Genomic DNA, 18,817 nt, shown 5'->3' on the forward strand with positions numbered 1-18,817 from the left:
TATATCCATGCATCGATGATAATTTCAATTCTATTTTTCATATCTTGAAAATATCGATAAGATACCAGGAACAAGAATTCGGTTCGAGTATATTAATTTTCCAACGAAAATCAACTTGCTTGTTTATTTTTGTCGCGCCACGTTACACGTAACACATTTTAAAAATAACTCGGAAGAAGGGGAGAAAAATAATCATTTCCATCCGTTAATCCGACTGTATCAAAAATTATCGACAATCGATACAATCGCATATCTCCGATCCGAGCGAAATCACGAAACTCGGCGAGATCGGTCCGTTCCAAAAATAGGCGATCGTTCGCCAAATCTCGGCCTCCCCCGTCGCCCCTGCGCCTACGCCGAGGCGAAGATCGCGCGAGCTCAATAAGCGTGCGCGGCTCGAATCGGTTCCGGCCGGTAATCGGGATGAATTATTGAAACGAAGTCAACGCACGACACGTCGCGGTCGCGGCTGCGGACAGAAATAGAAGCGCGGCGTGGCGAGAATCCGCCAACGTTGAACGATCGACCGACGAAACTCGACCCCGCGACCTCGAACTCCGCGACAAAGATGCGATCCATCCCGTGACACGAACTCTGTGAACGAGCGCGTCCCACCAGGCCAAATGAAATCACGACACTCGCGCGTACGCTCGAGTGTCGATCGATCGATCGTTCGCGTAAGCGATCCGCACGCGGGTCGAGTTCCATTGACATCGTTTAAACGACGACGATGCCACAATGGCGCGAGTTCTAGGGGAGGGGAGGGGAGGGGAGGGAACGATTCCCCCGCGATTCCACCGCCACGCTAAGCGTTGCGCAACGATAGACGATAAACGAATGGAAAATCCACGGAAGTAAATTCAACCTCCGCCGTTTTCTCGCCAATCTCTGCGTCGAATCTATCTCGATTTCGATAAAATCGTCCACCGTAGTTTAATAGCGCGTCGAAAGGGGGCAATAAAGAAATCCAAGTTTGTTAATTCTGCCGTTAGAGGATGTACGAGTTCGAGTATATTCCACAGCGCCACGCCGTTCGCTACTCGAACGCGGCCGGTGTTTGTGTTTCCACCGCGTGAAATAAACCGGACCGCGCCCGAAATATATAGCCACGTCGCGTTTTCACCGACCGATTTCGTAAACCGTGTCGAGCGAATCAGAAATAGAATAGAAACGAGATTCGCGTCGTATCGCGTCGTGGACCTGCTCGACCTTAAAAAAATTGATCGGCATCGAATTATCACGCTTCTGTAACTTTCCCGTTCGCGTCACGCGCCGATACCTCGCGCGATCAATCGAATTAAATTAAACGCGAGCGAGCAAGTCGAAGCGATTGTTCCAACGATTCGAATAAAACGGTTAAAACGCGGTTAAGTAATAAACGTCGCGAACTCTTACAGATATAAGGGGCGATATGGATAGTAGAATCGAACGAGAACGTCGTCCAACTCTCGACGAATAATTTTCCATTTTTTCTCCCCCCCTCGTTCTTTTTTCTTTTTTACTATTTCCTTTCCGTTTTTAACTCTCGTCATCGATACTCTGTAACGACGCTCCTATTTTTGCAACCGGCAGTGCGGTGGCAGTTTATCTTCTTCCACGATTTATCGACGGATTACAAGGGTGAAAAATAGGGGCAATGAAAACGGGCGAATTGATGGGCGACGATATTTTATCGCTTGCTTAACCCGACGAAAATCATCGTTATCGCTCGAAACGAATGCACCGTCTCCAGTTCACCGGGACAGCTCCTCGACATCCGTCCACCCGTCCATTATTTCACCTCTTTCATCCAACCACCCGAAAGTAATCATAACTCCACTCAGATCGAACGAAAAAGTTTTCGAGACGAAGCCAACCTTCGATCACCACCACCACTCAGTGCTTCTTCCGCCTCCAGCCGAGTTATTCGTTTCGATATCCTTTTCTTTCCTCCGATTATTCGATGCAAAAGCGTGAAAGGAATCACATCGAATCGGAAATCCAAATTCTAATATAATAATATATATGAATCGATTGGATCACGATACTTCGAGCACGCGTGGATTCGATTCAAACCGCGCAGAAACATCATATCTATATACAACGATCTATCTGTAGATCAATCGAACGATATCACGAATTGTTACGAATCGCTCGGAAAACGATCGGTTCTTTTTTTTTCCTCGAAACAATACACGCGACGAAGAAACACATCCCGTCGACCGATTCTCGATATATTATTTAAAAAAGAAAAATGTCGGTATATTATAGAAATCGAATTGACGCGTTTCAATTCCCCTCCCTCGAATATTCGAGGAACGAAGTGGACGAAACGGAAACTCGAAAAGCGAGCACGCGTCGTGCCGCCAGAGATCGGGAGGATTGGGAAAAAACCTTTTCCAATCGTTCCGACTATTTTCAAATCGCAAACACTGGGAGGGGGAGGGAGGAAGCGAATCCATCAGCGCGGGGAGTGAATCGCGACAAACGACGGATCGTACTTCGAATCCAATCAGTCACCATACAAGCTGCATATGGAGTACGCGGGGAAGGGAGGGAGGGAGGAGGGACGTGACGTGACAATACGGGGACTGGCTGAAACAAGCATATCTAGAACGAAACAAATATTCCACGACAAATTGGAAGGTTTTCGCTACGACTGGCCTTCCAACTTTTTTTCTGCTTCTGACCCGTCACGTGCGCGGCATTCGCTAATTAAACGAAATTATCGTTGTTATTGTGGCCGGCGTTAGCGATGGGATTAAGCGGATCGTAAGTAAAAGGAAGCCGAAGAAGATAGTTTTAGAGACTATTTTATAGAGAGTGTTTCGATATCGAATGGAAATTTTTTGTTTCTTCCTTCAACTCCTTTACCGAGAATAAATTTAAATAAAAATAGTGAAAGGATTCTTTGGTCTTTGAAATTAAAAAAATCCTAAAGGATAATTAATATTCGCTTACAAACAATGGAATCTGGAAAATATGTCGAAAAGGAAATTAGAAAATTAGAATTATCTGAAATTCAACCGAAGATTCAATTTCATCTTGATACAATTATCTCACCTTTATCGCGATTATTAAACAATAATTCTGTTATAGAGCCATAAGGTATCATTCCCAATCGATTCCCTTTTCTCCCTCAACCTAATAACGCCGTCTTATCAAAACCATTCGTAAAAACCGACCATGAGCAAATTAACGTAAATAAACCGGGTTTCACAGACGTAATTTATCATCTCGACCTCCTCACACTTCTCCTCGCTATCCTAATCGTAACCGTATCGCGATTACAACGTTTAAATAAAGTAAATAAATAAAGCAAATAAAATCGTCGCGTCCGATTGGTAGCCGCGAAATTTCGAATTTCGGTTGAATTTAGATTTAATTTAGATTTACGCGTTGAACTTGACCCCTTGCCGCTAATCCGCGCATAAATTTTTCCCTCCCGTTTAATCTCCGCGGCGGGTCCTATCTATTATTTCCGAACCGATTAATAGCAGTCTCGCGAGCCGCGTCACCGCTAATTATTCTTCGTCGAAGCGGAGTTTAATCGAGCTCGCGCCACGCTCGGGCGGAAAAGCCGAGGCGAGGTGGCGGGCAGAGATATGGAAAACCGCTGACACGCGCGAGTTTTCCACGTGGCCGCGCGTTCAACGTCCGGCTTCGTTTGCTTTCCGGATCACCCTCGTTTCCTCCTCCTCGTGTTATTGCATCGCGCGTTTCTTCCACCTTCCCCTTCTCGAGGGGCGCGAGATCCGGAGTCGAGGGGAACGAAGGAAACGAGGACTCGCGAAGGTTACGATCGTCGCTTTTTAAAATAGTTGACTCGATATTTTACCCTCGTGGTAAGTGTGCGTTGTTCGCTCAAGCTTTTCCTTCAGTTCGACTCGAAAGTTGTCGTTAATAGCGATGGAAAGAGTGCATCGAATCGACCGTTTAACGTTGGAGTGATTCGAGTTATTTCGAGGAAGAATCGTGGTGGGATGAAAATTCGAATCTATTTCACCGAGACGTCCAATTTTTTTTTAGGCTATCTTTAGGGTATTCGCTGGTTTCGTTTCGACAACATGGATAACAGAGTTGGCAGAGATACGCGCGGAGAGACGTGTGTCCTGTTCCGGGAATACGTAGAATTTTGCGCTCGCTCGAATTAACTAATGAATCAACCGGATGTACGAAACGTAAGTTGGAGTGTCTCGCGACATCCGGTAGATTCATTTGGAAACGAATTCGAATCATTCCTCTTTTATAAAATATTCGTACCTTCCGATTTCGAAAAATTATGAAAGCTTGACGAGTATTCTCTATCCTTCCATACATGGTTATTACAGGTGGAAATCAATTATCGGCGATGAATGAGCCGCGAAAATAAATCCAGGCAACGCCATAGGTCGTTTCATTAATTATAATTAAGCGCGATGAACCGAGTCGAGATGCATCGGCATCGATACAGCGAGACAATTGCGTTAGCTGCCAACATATCGCGTCCACCACGCTCCTATAAATTGAAGCCTCCGATAAAAACCTCGTGACTCTTCGCCACGATTATCATCTCTCGTTTCTCTTTTTTTAAATCTTTCTTTTTTTTAATTTTCTTCTTTTCTCAACACGCTTATCGTGCCTTCAAAATATCAACCAACACTCTCCCCGATCCTCTCAGAGTAATAGCGATTATTGTTTCCAAGAGAATGTCAAGGGTACGACAGACGCGCACACTTAGAACCGATACGACATTTATAAATAATGAGACAGATGTTGCGCTTCGTGGTACTCACCATTTTGAAGAAAAGCTGCCGATGTCGGCTCTCGAGTCGAGTAGAAACAAGTTAAAAAAAAAAAAAATAATCTCTCTCGTGTTTATAAATTCGTAAATTCGTCCAATATATATATATATATATATATATGTATATATATAAATATCAATTCTTTTGTCCTTATTTTATATTTTTCATCAAAATACTCTCGTTTCTCGTTCTTTCTGTTTAGCTCGCTTTATTTGCTCGTAATAATGGAAGAAAAATACTGCATAAAAAATATCACTGGTTCGCTTTGGCTTATCCTCTATCTCTTTTTAATACCAATACTAGAAGAATCGCTGTAAACCTAAGAAAAACCTGGAACAGAAAATTCACGGATTTAGGCACGCACATTCGGGATTGAGAGAAATCAGTAATTGTATAATTGTATAAATGATACTCCATTGTCGCGTTTGTGATATTCGTGAGGACGAGAACGTTAACAACGAGAAGTTGGAACGACGTTCGCAAATTCGAACAGAGTCGTCGCTAAATGATGATAAAGTGCTATTCAACGAACTCGACTGTTAACTAATATTTAAGCATAAGGTCTCGTATCATTCTGTTCGAAAGCATATTGCGACGCGAGCGCCATTCGCGCTATATGGTATTTCTCCTCGCGTGAAATAACGAACGAATATATATATATATATATATATATGTATCCCTTCGCGCCTTTTATTCCTCGCTATTCCAAACATTTCGTTTCTCCGGTCGAATTCTCGATCGATCTCGAGAATCCCGCGTGTTTCGCGTCGTTGGAATTCTCGGGGCAGAAAGGTAGAAACCTTTCACTGTGTCATGTGAAAAATAATGACTCGTCCCATTTTGTCTATAACATTTAGTCGGAGATTCACTTTCTAAATTATCCGAACTCGTGTCACTTTCGGCGAGGGGAAGAATTATTGTACGCGAGATAATATCGCGATAAAAAAAAAGGAGGACAAAAGTTCTCTCGCCGTTCTCTCGTCCTGGCAACTTATAAATTTTCCACGGTGTCTCGTATCGTGCGAGGACGAACGTTGTACGAATCGAGTACGTAATAGGAACTCCGTCGAGACTTTCACTACGATTGACCGAAGATAGAAACGTGGAGGCGAGAGACACCTTACGAAAAATCTATCCTCGAACAAACTTCACGAAGGCGTATCATTAGAAAGTATCTCGCGTGGATGGTACCTGTCTAAACGAAACGCCAACTCACTGGCGGCAGATACAAGTGGAACAAGTAAAAACGATACAACTAGGTAGCTATCAATTTCTGATCGATGTGTTTCCGCGACGGTGCGTTAGTTAAGGAGAAATCATGTTTCCCTCTCTCTTCCTTTTTGTCTATTTTTGTCCACGACGATTTTATCACATCGACTCACTTTTCCATCAATTTCAAATTCGTTCCTCGTACGAACATTGGATAAATTGGATCTGAAAACGAGACAGAGATGAATCAATTATTCATTATTATTGGCATAGTTATGACACGTGATTCCGCTTACCTGTGCGTGAAAATCAAACATCTCGCTAAGGATTACGTAAAAATACGGGAAATCGGGTCGTCGTTGCAAAGGCTGACCATGGAGCATGGAGCGCGTATCTCTATACCCTTTCTCCTCGTCGTTCTCTGAAATCTATCGTCCAACGTTTATTTCACATTCACTCCGTATACCTTGGCCAGCGCACACGTGTTACAATTTGTCGACTATCGAAACGTGACCGGCTACTACGTCGTGGCTACTACCCAGACACGGCGCTCTCTCCTTCACCGGCATGCAGATCGATCCGCCTGTTCGCTCGATCGGTTCACCGATCATCCACCAACCAGATACGGTCACCACGTGCGTTACGTATATATATATATGTGTGTGTGTATATATATATTCGTATTCCTCACCTAAAAAAACCTATAAATATTCTCGTATGTTGATCATCTTGTTGTTCGTATTGCCGATGAACCTCCTCTGCTTCACCATGTGTCCGCTTACCGATCTAACCTGTTTCAAGAAAACAATATTTCCGTTAAAAAAACGCCAATATTCCTCCCCCTCGAAAAATCATAAGTTCATATTTGGAAGTAGAAATATACTATACATCGACGTATAACGAACGCGGTATCTTTTTTCGAATATTTCTCCTCTCTTTCTCCCCTCCCCTCCGCCCCTCGTTTCACACGATCTTGCTTTACATCGCGCGATATCGCATCGCGGTATATGACGCAATCGGTTTTCTAAGACTACGTTCTAATTAATTTATGCGCTTCTTATACGGGTTGCTCTCTTGAATCCGATCGCTTTAACCGAGCTAAATGACCGCGCTTCGAACGCAGAACCGGCCAGCTTTTATTAGACTTAATTCGACCGGTCGTTTTAATTCGATGCGCCGACTTTGCCGGCGCGATGACACCGAAAGCCGAGTTTACCGAGCTTCTCGCGCCTCTTTCCCCGCGTCGCCGGTGGTTTTATTTAAAATTATCGGGGAAATCGTCGCGTGGAGATCGATCGAAAGAACGAGGCGAAAATTTTTTTCTTTTGCGCGAGAAATTCGAGATCGTCGAAAAAATACGTCGCGATCGCGAGGGGATCGAAAAGCGACGGATAATATCCTTGGAATAATAAGGATATTATTAAGGATAATAAGGAGAATATCGTGGATCGAGAAGGAATGAACGATCGATACTTACACTCATCGGGTACGGGCTGTGTTATCGCACTGGCAGCTCGAAACTTCGCTAAACGGCCCCTAGCCGACGACCCTGGCAGCCATTAACGAGCACGATAATCTATATAAACAGAAAAATGCCAATGTCAATAATCCTTTTCCGAGAACGAGTTTGATCGGATCGAGTCGAGCGAAAAGAAAGATGAAGGGAGGGAATTCGATTGTTTACACGAATCTATCTGTAAGAACAAGAACGAATGCTTTTATCTTAATCCACCTGATCCAGCTGCGCACGCGTGAAAAATTCTTTCCTTATATTATTACGATGTTGTGACCATCGATCGATAAAATTCCCCAAGTTGAGAATGCCATTTTTGGTTCTTTTGGATGGCTTTTTATCCGAAAAAAAAAAAGGACGAAATTTTTGCTGTGAATCCAATAACACGAGTTATCAACGAATTATTGGAAGATACGCGTCGAAGACTTTTTAAATCGAAAACTGAAAGTGATCGATTCTCGAAGTGGTATTGGCTGAGCATCATCGGAAACGAGAAAGTCTTTAAAAGTTAGCGGCAACGAGCGCCTCTTTCATTTGCATCCGAATCGCAGGTGAATTTTTATTCCATCCAGCTCATATTTTCCATCCTTCGTATCGTGATACGAGTGCGCGCCAACGCTGCCCGTTCCTATCAATCATCCCGGATCCCGTTGCTTGCCACCTCGAGGCTGCGTTCGAAAACTTTCCCTCCCCTTTAACCGACGTCGACACAGTGGAAAAAGGGGAAATGGAGTTTTGGTGCACCGTGGTCGGGGAAAATTTCAGTTTTCCCTTCGAGCGAGCCGAGGAATCCCGACGACGACGACGACGATGACGACGACGACGACGACGCCTCGGGCAGATGAAACGCGAAAGTGCGTCTAGACACCGAGAATCGTTCCAAAGAGAGAGTCTCTGTCACGAAAGATTTTCTTTTTCACCAATCTTCACCAAAATATTTACCCTATTCGACCAAATTATTTCACGCGAAATGCGGAGGCGATACACAATTTTTCATATTTTGTCGTTTCTGCGTCGTGGTGAAAGTGGATAAGTTGATTCTTTTTTTTTTCCTTTCTCTCTCTCTTTCTCTCACTCTCTCTGTCTTCTCAACCGAAAATGCAGCGGACTTACGAAATTGCGTTTGGAGAAAGTGACTTGGCGAAGACGAAAGATCCGATCCCCTCCGCGAGACTTTTTTAAAAGTCTCTCTAAGTGTTTCTGGCATGGCCGAGCAACGATCGACGAAACGATTCGACGAAACGACGACAGTGGACGATAAATGCACCGACGTATTATGCACCACGTTGCTTGGTTACACTGCACACACCGTGGAACGCGACCAGTTTGGTCGAAGCAACGTAAATCGTCGCACTGCGACACACAAGTTTACGTGGGCTTTTAAAACACGGGAAAAGAATTCGTCGTGATTGAAAAATAACCTCGTTATTATCGGCAAATTAATGGCGGGAAGATAAAAACGGGCGATTAAAGCGAGTAATATTCACGATAAAAATAAAACGCACTAAATCCCCTCGTTCACGAATAGAAGTCGAGGTGGAAAACAGACGCAATATTACATTTTCGTAAGTTTAAAGACGAAAGCGAATTGCGAATGTGTATGAAATCATATTTCTCTCGACGAACGACACGATTCCATTCGCACGTGATATTGTGCTAGGAAATTTTAGAATTAGAACGAAAATAAATTAAAATAATGACGCAATAAAAAAAATCGAAATTAATATACACACGGCGCATGCCTGTGTTCTAAATCCCTGCGATATTAAAAAAGAAGAAAGAAAAAAAAGACTTGATCGATTTCCAAACGAGAACTAAAAACTTCACAAAGTTGTCAACGTGGAAATTTAGTTCCAAGTAAGGATTATCGTGATCAGCGAACCGTACACCTCTCTCTCTCTCTCTCTCTCTTTGTCCGTTCCACCAGTCTCTTTTTGCTTCATTTCGTGATGAATTTTACCGCTAATTGACCTTTGCCGATGACGTTGTCTGGCTCGTGCTGGCCACGATTCCAAGAAAGTCCACGGCGAGAGTTCGATACGATCCAACCGATACGACCGTTCCCTCAAAAGAACAGGACAATAAATTGCGCGAAAGTTGAAGTTAACGCGGGTACGTCGACCTCCGCAACGATCGATCGTGTATCTCCAGGCTGTGTACTTAAAGGTGCACGCACACCGATGCAAAGGTCTTGTTGCAACAGTACGGATCGATCGCCTCCAACAGAATAGGCCAATCGTTCGCGATTGTTGTAAAACCTGCTTAACAGCCGGCCAGAAATTTCCCCGATTTCGCAATATTTCGAAAGGAAACATGATTTAATTCGTATTGAGAAGTAGACAACTCGTAGATATATCGCGTGCAAAGATTTATTCCCAAGTTTTCGGCGCTTTTCGTACAGGCACGAACGATGATATACCATGTTATAACACGTTCGCCACGAGTAGATTTTCGCCGGAAAGTTGGCCGACGCACGCCCGACCGAACGAAATTTTAAGATTCTGCCGGAAACTCGCGCGACCGCAGCGGATTCCAGCCATTGCATCGGCTCCGGTCGTGCTGACGTTTTGTAAACATCGCGTTGCACGATGCAGAAAAGGACTGACGCTGTAAAACCGACGAACAAGCGAAACTCGAACCAGAATCGGCGCTATTCTATTTTCGTATGTAACCGAGTATATGTAACGTAACTTGTTCCTGCGAAAAATGTTTCGATGAAAAAATCAAAAAATACCGAGAGAACGCGCGAGGAACGATCGAATGGAAGGCGAGGATCGATGGAAGAAGAACGCGGAAAACGGTAAACCGTGCGAATTTCAGAAAGCAAGAAAAGAACCGACCATCGTTTTCTCTGCTTGTTTTCTGTGCTCCATGCATACGTGCGCGCCGAGCAAATTATAGAGGTTACCCTTCCACATTTACCATCGCGCGGCGACCATTAGGACGCGGTCGAGACTTCTCGATCGATTCGCCTAAAATTACGCGAAAGACGCAGAGAGGAAGGATCGAGAGAAAGGAAGAAACCGTTGGAGAAGCTGTTTCCTATGAACGCGTAATTACGACCGCTCGATAATTCGAGAGATGCGTAAATTGGTTCGATGGAGAGGCATTTAAAGTTCATCAACCGAAACGATGATATCGATGGATGGGTAGATTGGTATCGTAAATGGATATTATTATGATATCGTTGTGAAATGAAATCGAACAACGGTAATCGTGTTCAAGCAGTGTCTCGAGTAACGACGAGCCGGAAACCGCAGCGAGATATTAGAACTCCGACTGCCTGATTACGAGTCAACAACTATCACTTTGCAACAACTATTCCGTTAATATTGCCAAGCGAAATTCACAAGTGCTTGCGCGAAACGCGATTCGATTAATCATCGCTTTATCGTTTTATTTTCGATTTAAAACAGAGATTAATGAAGGAACAAGGCAATTTGTTGCAACATTCGCGTCGAAATAAAGAAAATGATCGGATGTTTAATTTCTCGGTAATTGTACAATTTTTTTGTACAAAAACACGTTCGTGCGAAGTGAACGAATAGGATAAATATCGTGAATAAAATCGATAACAGTTGGTTCATGGAACGGCGTGGATGCGTCATTAAATCGATACGAAATTCTTGGAGGCAGAAATTACGATATCCGGTCTGTTGTTAAAGTGCGATACCGAGTTATGCGCGCCTGTATCCACGCGACGCGTTAACTGTCGTTCGCATTTTTCATCTGGCATCTTGGAACGAAATCCTCCGGCCGAGGCGAGCCACGTTCGAAGGACTCGTTATTGCCTTGCACGGATTAACGCGACGTTTACAATTGGAAAAAAGGAGGAAAAATATATAGCAAGTGTAGATAAACGGATAAAAGATTGTTCGACTTGTTATCTGTTCGATAAAATTCCCACGAAGCTTCCTATTTTTTTTTATTATCTCTCTGTCGTAATTATTTTATTCCGACATTTATCCCATCGGAATATTTTTTTTTTTTACACTACGTGATGCATTATTCCAATTTCGCGCAATATCGTGCCGAGCTAATATTTTACGTATTGATTGAAACGCAGGACGCGTCACGACGAAAAATCCGAAAGGTTCGACAAAGAGAGCACCTATCATTTTCGCAAGCAATAAAACTGTCCCCCATTAGCGAAGGATGCAACTCCTATTTTTATCTATCTCCGTGACTCGATATACGTTATCGTTATCTGTAATAAAATAACCGAGAAAACGAAACGAGCTAAACGAGCGAGAGCCAGCAACTTTCAAGGCTGCACTTGTGCAGGATGTAAAATTAAGGTGCAAAAAACAGGATGAAAAAAGATCAGCGATGAAACGTTGCGCAGTACATTTATCCTTTTTCCTCTCTGCACAAGTCAGACATTCACGAGAGGCATCGATCTTTGGGGTCTAGAATGGGGTCTAGCAATCGAGTAAACGACGATCGACCGAAAGCGACTTTTTCCGAAGTGGAGTCTAATTTCGTTTAGAGAATGAAAATTCTCATAAAAGATCTCATAAAATTTCTCGACCATTCTCGATCATTCAATTTTTGTTCAAAGAACGAACATGTTTTTTTGTTTAAAATAGACGTGAATATTGGTCTATTTTAAATCATTGACATCAATTTCGTTGTACGTAAATTCATATGAAATATTTTAAAAATGAGCTACGTTTAAAAACGTCAAAGTAATATTCATTAATCTATTTGTGACTTTTTCAATTAATGTTTCATGGAATAAAAGCAACCGCGTACCAAGCACGAATTCTTGGAACTAAATATTGGCTTTTATTAATTTTTTTTTTTTTTCGGAAAATCGACGCGTATTTTTAAAAACGAATTGAACAAATGTTCACGACCAAAGTGGTGAAGTTGTTTAATTACTTGTCAGGAACCAAAATGATGCATCACTCACGATATACATAAATTTCACGGCGAACGAATCATCAAATTTGACCCAAAAACAAAATTCATTATCACAGAAAATATTACCTGACCTGATTCGATCCTCTAAATAATTTTGATCCTACTAATACACGATAGCCTTCGATAGAAAATCGCCACGAATATAATTCGATTTCGCATATCGCATATCCCTGGTGACGTATCTAAACCGAATGTTTAGTTTACCGCGCTTTTGTTTACCATGTTGTTATATTTTTCAGAGTAATGCTGTTCGAATAAATGGCAACGTAGTAAATAAGATAAAGGTTGAATTAAAATTTAAAAATCTTCACTCCATTAGTTTCACTGTAATTTTGCTCGCAACATTAGCCATAATTAATCGAACTAAATCACGAATCGTATTCGTACTCTTAGAAATATTAATTATCTTCGATCGAGTGTCATAAACAGAGCTCCTTGAACGCGATTCACATTCAAATGACATGACGCGGTACGATGACGAGACACAGCGGAACTTTCCTATCGACCGTGAAGAACATATGTGGCAACAAAGAGAGACTTTTTTTTCTCTCATGTATCTCCATTCATCTCGAGATGATTTTATTTTCGGTCGATCAAAACGAAACGGACATATGCACGTGCGAAATAACTCTAATGCCAACAGAGTTCGTGGAACATAGGTGTTTCCATGCGACACACGTCCACTGGCAAAAGCGACGCTCCCAACACGAGATATATGGGTTCCGCGAGGAAAATATGCGGCCATTCATCCGACGAGAATGACAATGAACGAATGAAATCACGTCCACGTGTTTCTACCCGGCTAATCGACTTCGTTTACCTTCGTAGCTCATGGAGAAAAATCTCGAGATAACGTGCTTTCGTATGCTATCTGAACGATTACGTAAGGCTTCCAATCGTATTCGAGAAATATTTTTCTGTTCCGTAGAACGATTTATTTTGCGATTGTATACGGAGAAACGACAATTTGAAATATACGTGGATCAATTAGCACGTCAAATTCGCGGACAGAAAACGAATGTTTCTTTGGCAAAAAAGAAATATATATTGAAAATATGCAGATGATATCTATAATAGTAAGTAAATGACCTGACGTCATGCCTAGGCCTTGAAACGAGCGAACTCTTGTAAGGGTCTCGACTCGGAGTGGGGACAAGGCGATAATGCTTTCGAGCGAGACGAAGCATTGAAGCGACGACATTCGATCTGAAATCTCTTTCTCTAAATAGATTCTTTAGAAATTTGTGTTATACCTGGTTCATCCTCGAGAATCTTCTCTTCGCGAATGCAATAAGTAGGTATTACATCTCAAAACATCTGTACTGACTGCATTGTGCATTTTGCGAAATGGCAAACTGCTGTAATGTAACCGGTGTCGCGAAAGCTACACTCTTGTAAAATATATGGTGGGTTTAAGATAATAGTATGTGCTCGCCTCAGCTATGGATTTCGAAGCCAGCTACCTTTGTACCCGGCTATCAAATTGATGTAAGATTTGTGGGCTTTCAGATAAAACCGCGTTCGACTTCGAAGGTGATTCCTCCTGTTTCGACGATCGAAAAGAGCTTGTTCCCGAGCTCGCTATCTCGCGTGATTCACGATCGTCGACGGGCTATTTTCCACGCGAAGGCCGTTTCACATGCGTTCGAATCTCGCTTTTGGAACGCTCGATGAACACTATATTCCCATATGGAATGGATTTAACGACAAATAGCGCATATAACATAATACGAAGGGGAGAATCTCTTGTATAACGCCTCTGTTTATTTTACTTCGTTCGATCGAATCTCCCTTTCCTGTACAAATTTCATTTTATGTGCGATACGGGCACATCGTACACGAATCCCAGGTAGGTAAAGGATCGCGAATGTTTACACGTTCGCAGCTCTAAACGCGATTGGAACGAGGCTTTCCACGATCCTGAACGGTTCGTTTTAGCTGACGCTATTCGGAAAACATCCACTGCATTTTGTATCGCGTGCCTCTACGTGCTCGCGAGTCGAATCGATGATACTTTTGTCTCGAAAGTCGATACCTGGTTTCTATATGCTGATTATACGTTCTTGAAATTACACAACACTGCTCGTTGCCAAAACATCGCGATCTTTCAACTTTATTCTTTTATTTACTTATTTTTTTCTATTTTTTCGACGATATTATCGTTATTAATAAAGAACATAGTCCATGTAAACAGAAATACACTCTTCCCACCTTGAATTCAATCTCGTTGAAATATTTCTTTTCGTTTTTCGTCTTTGCTCGAACGATCATCAGCTTATTCGTGGATCAGTGACACTAACGACTTAATTGAAAAAATAAAATAACGACCGAAAATAAAATACCGTACGAGGGCGTACGAATCAAACTGCGCGAAATTCAAACAGAAAATGTAAGTAAGTATCCGTTACAAACGGATTTGAAATATCGATATTTCATCGCAAAGAATAATATCACGTGCATTTTTAAAACATAATGATTCTAAAAATCATAACATCTAATGTTACATGCCTCGAGTAGGTTAAACACGGATCCAACGGTCACGCACACAGGCACAAGATTAAGTACGGGACAGGATCCAACACAGAACAATTTTACCTGGTCGTGTTCTATGCTGGCTGGACTAACTAACTAACTGGTTCCGAACACTGGCCAAAATTTAAATTCCATGAAAACAGCTAACACGCGAGTGAAAACGTAAACACGAGGTCTCGTATACGTCGTTGGGAGAATGGTAACAAGCCAACGATGATACTGTATGCTTGAATATATCATTGGAAAAAAAAAACAAAAACCATTACGAAATCAAAAGTTTTGCCAATAGAGATTTTGCAAGAGATAGTATTTGTCCTGTAAAAATTTAGTTCGTGAAGATTTTTAATGCGACAGAGTTCTTTCGTATGTATTCGTGAGAGTCTTGAGAGTGTGTAGAGGGAAGCAGACGTCCTCGACGCGACGAGTACGTTTCTGGAAGCTACCAGAGAGATCGCCTAATTCTGTCACCGATGCTGAACGTTACACGGCAGCTCTGCTAGTAAATATGCCGAATGTACTATATCTATATCTGAGTAAACGACATGCAGACACGATAACGCGGTATCCCAAGCATCGAGTAGCGTGTATTTCGTTTTTAAACGAAAAATCTCGATTTAACGACGAAAAAAATAAACGAGAAAATGTTGTACGAAATAATACGAAAAATATCAACGTTCAATCGAACGAAGTTTCAATTTCTCTTTAAAAGATGGAATAAAAGAGAAGCCCAATACCAATGAAAATCGCGTAAATTCGTTACCAGGAAAAATACATCGATAGCTATTTCGAAACAAAGAGAAGCATCACGTCCTGCGGAGTAACATACAGGAAGTACGCGGAAGAACGTTGGCATGTCGTGCATGTCCTCGTTCATGGAAATCGCGATTTCGCTTCTAGCAGTCCCATCGATTTACCTTTTATCCTCGTACAACGCGAGTCAGCGTGTTTTATCGACTACGGCCACGACGACGTTTCGACGATCGACACACTGTCCGTGTTACCTAACGACGAAACGATCTCACCCGTTTCGATTTGCGAAACGTGTTTGTAAACGAACAAGAGTGACACCACGGTGAACAGACGAAGCTTATATGAACGACGTTCGACACGTTGCGGACAGAAGGCCGTTTTACACTGACCCCCTGCCACTGGAACTTCTACGTATAACCATCGTCTACGTCCTGCCACGGTTGCCATGTTGCGTGCTTGCCTGTGTGTGCGTTGCCTATAGTCTGCTCACCGCCGGTGTGCATGCCATCGTAAGTGTCAGGTTCTCCCACGGAACTGTATACACTGAAACGCTTACGTAGTTACGACAAAGAACTTTGAATTCTCTTCTTTGTACGCGTGCCTCCATATTCGAAGTTCCTTCGAGTTGAGAAGAAACCGTTGTCCTATGACGATCGAGAAAGGTCGAGAAAGAACAAAAAAAATTCGAACGGTATAATAACGGAAGTTTAATAATGGAAAATTTTTCAATAGAATCGTTAATTCAACCGGAACAATGTATGAAAATAGATCGATATAAGAGTGGGGATTCTCGTATCGTGATTCTGATCAACACTGCTATTTTACGATTTGTCGTTTGAGAAATGACAATGCTTTTGACTCGTTATGTAAGCAGTTGATAAGTAGACAATTTTGAGGTAGGTGAAGAAGAAAGATTTGAATGAAGATAATCTAATCTTTGCAGAAAAGGTATATAATTAATGGATTATTAGAGGAAAATGTAAGCCATATTGTGAGATTAGAGAAGATTGGGAATCGGCCAATCGGAAATTAGAATTGGCGATAAAATTTCCACGAGGTTACGCGTAATTACGTAATTCGTTTTTCACTTATTCACTAATAAATAACCATGTTTATTCTACGAGTTCACGTTCACGGTTGATCGAACAATCTTCCACGGGCTGAAACCGATGAATGGAAATGTGAAACAGTGCTATACGAGCTTATCGCGAAAAATATATATGTATATATACATATATATATATATATATATATATATATATATATATATATATATTCGAAAACACGCTACAACGGTTCTCAATTAATCGAAAAATAGAATTCCATCAAAAAATCACGCGTGGCGCGATAAGAGGCGAGTCGAATTCGATTATTTGCGATCTCTATTCGCGATTTAGATAATATTATTGACGTCATCAAATTGCATCTCTTCTCCAAAAATATTATTATTATTAATATTTGCTTCTATATCCTTACATTAACATACACCAGTCCTATTTGATTAACATTATCGCTATTCTCGGTTCGTAATACGCAATCGTTTTTTCAAGATCATATATACGAGCAATATGTTTTCGAAGATCGATCGTTTTTCGAGAGAAGCGAGCAGTTGCTCGTTCGAAACTTGCGAAACGAATCGAGCACGAGACGAGCAAATCCGTTCAATCCGCAGTAATTCTCTTTGCGAATCGATTTACGACGTTATGACAAACGACGGGAAACACGAGAAGATCGAAGATCTCGCATTATCTTTAATCGCCTCGAATCATACTTACGTAAAATTCCCTTATAGTCCCAGACGACTGGGTTACGTAACGATCACTAATTTGTTTCTCGATCTCGGCTACGAGTTTAACGCGACGAAGAAATCGTGTCACGACATATTTCGAAATTCCTCACAATATAATATAACGATCGCATCGTGTTCGCTCGTGTAACGTCACTTGGCCGAATCGATAGGCCGTGAATCATCGAGGGTTGGACGAAAAACCGACCGATTTTACCTTGGTATCGCGCAACGCGTTAATACTAATGGCTCGTAATTAAATTTCAAAAGCAGTGTATTTGGTGGATACGACGTGAAATTATCACTGTCGCGCACAGTAGATACGCGTTTAGATACGCGTGGAAGGGGGAAAAAATATAGAAGAGAAGAAAAAAGTAGAGGAATCGGAGAGCAGGAGAGGGGGAAGAAATATCTATCGTTGATTCAATTAATATTATCGCGAAATATCGAGCGTCGTTAAAACATTTCATTGACGAAACGAAATTTACGCGACGTTTTACACATTTTGCAAACACGGATCACCGTACGCCGTGCTCATAATTCATCTGTTACGATGATAGTCACTCGCGGGCCCAAGATGAACGGAATCCTCGGTGAATAAGTCACGTCTTCGCCTCGTTACCGGGACACTTTTGCGTCCTCTCTTCGGTGTGACTCGACCGCGAACACTTAACCCACTTGCGTGGCATACATTTCAACAAAAGTTTATCAACGCGATAACGCGAATCATCGGTTTATTGTCTCAGACCCGCGAAACTCGTTATCATGGTTCGATGGCATTATCAAATCAGCGGTATTAATATCATACATTTACTTTCTACAAACATTTCTATACGTATTATTACGTATCGCGGTTAACGTACAATTATTTCTCCTTCGATTAAATCCCCCCTCCGTTAAAAGTTAATTTTTTTAAAAGCTTGCACGATTCGGTAATCTTAATTCAACGAACCAATTGAAGAAAATGAAGTTAAACGCGCCATTCTTGCGATCTCCAAGCTGTCCACCATGATAAATGAACCTTGGTATTCACGATTAAAATCTTAGCTTCCATTTAAACGACATCTGTTCGCTATTTCCTTAATTCAAAATTCTCGTCCATTAAGATAATAATTATAATACACGAAATCCGAATTACGATCAATGGTAGAATAACGATACCTAATTTGATCTAATTTAAATATAATAAAAAAAATCGGATCCAATTCCAGGAAACGAGGGAATTGTTGTGTAAATTCTGTATACGGGGAGGAGAGGATTTCGTTCCATCGACGAATCGAAGTCTCCCTTTTCGTTCCAATCGAGATCACGGCGTTTCATGCAAATGGTCGAAGATTT

At 41.9% G+C, this 18,817-nt stretch overlaps 1 protein-coding gene across 6 annotated transcripts in view; it reads right to left on the reverse strand.

Moving 5' to 3' along the window:
- The window catches only part of LOC122718638 (multidrug resistance protein homolog 49), a 60,709-nt gene extending 42,627 nt beyond the window's left edge, over nucleotides 1–18,082 (reverse strand). For 2 of the 6 annotated variants that reach the window (XM_043943904.1, XM_043943845.1), the window contains exons 1-5: nucleotides 15,858–16,079; nucleotides 7,450–7,548; nucleotides 6,269–6,763; nucleotides 5,955–6,197; nucleotides 4,755–5,093 (exon numbers count right to left, since the gene is read on the reverse strand). The gene's annotated coding sequence lies outside the window, so the exon portion shown is untranslated. Of the gene's footprint in view, nucleotides 1–4,754; nucleotides 5,094–5,954; nucleotides 6,198–6,268; nucleotides 6,764–7,449; nucleotides 7,549–8,598; nucleotides 8,640–13,664; nucleotides 13,684–15,857; nucleotides 16,080–17,468 lie in introns of those variants that run through there. The other 4 variants (XM_043943855.1, XM_043943864.1, XM_043943882.1 and 1 more) reach the window with 4 other exon arrangements.
- Between the last annotated feature and the right edge of the window lie 735 nt (nucleotides 18,083–18,817).

The sequence above is a fragment of the Apis laboriosa genome, unplaced genomic scaffold, assembly GCF_014066325.1.
Source record: "Apis laboriosa isolate Shangri-la unplaced genomic scaffold, ASM1406632v1 scaffold11_cov152, whole genome shotgun sequence".
Lineage (NCBI taxonomy): Eukaryota > Metazoa > Arthropoda > Insecta > Hymenoptera > Apidae > Apis > Apis laboriosa.